This window comes from Perognathus longimembris, chromosome 15 (assembly GCF_023159225.1).
Source record: "Perognathus longimembris pacificus isolate PPM17 chromosome 15, ASM2315922v1, whole genome shotgun sequence".
NCBI lineage: Eukaryota > Metazoa > Chordata > Mammalia > Rodentia > Heteromyidae > Perognathus > Perognathus longimembris.
Window position 1 is genome coordinate 57,333,303 of NC_063175.1, and position 896 is coordinate 57,334,198.

An 896-nucleotide genomic window follows, 5' to 3' on the forward strand; every position below is an offset into this window, starting at 1 on the left:
AAAGAGACACTTCCGGCACCGGCGACCTCAGCGGCCAGGGCGTGATGCTGGATAAGGAATCCCGACGGGTGGGGGGCTTTCCAAGGGTCGAATAGGGGGGCGGGGTCGTGCCTAAGGCCCCGTAGCACCATGGGAAAGCACGGGATCCAGCAGGGGGGGTTCCTCCAGTGAGGCAGAGCAAGAAGAGGCCGTGCGTGTGCGTATGCACAGTGTAACTCACACGCGTGTGCAGACGTGTGAATCTCACACGCGCATGCGTGTGTGAGTAGACATCTACACAGACACACCTACGCATAGGTGCGACGCGAACATACACCAATATACGTAGATAGGTGCACATATCACACGCATGCATAGATGAGCATCGCGGAGGTAGACACACACTCACGCGTGACCATGCCACAAACACGCATGCACATGCAGCAGAAACAGAGCTAGTTATTGTCTGGAGCAACCCAGGAGCTTCCTGCGAAGGGTGTGGGGCACAAGGGGCGTGAAGGGCTGGGAGGTGGTGGGAGGCAGGGGTGTGGCCTTGTGGAGGAGGGGTAGAAGGGCAGATGGGGGGGGATCTTCCCTGCCCTCTGTCTCTGAAATCTCACAGTCTAAACCAGGAAATAGGAGCGTCCATAGTGCACAGGAAAGGAACTGCCTGTCTTGGACAAACGCCGTCCATCTCTGCCTCCGTGGCCTCTGTCTGTGTGGCTTGTGTCATTTCTCCGTGGCAGGCCTCTGCTTTCCCACTCGGACTCAACTAACGACCATCTCGCCGGTAAAGAGAGAGGAAGGCGGAGGAGAGGGGAAGCCGGGGAGGGGGAGACGGGGAGGGGGACGCCCTCTGACCATGTCCACGATTGTGCCACAGCCCAGCAGCGCCAGGACTTCTGTACTACCAAACA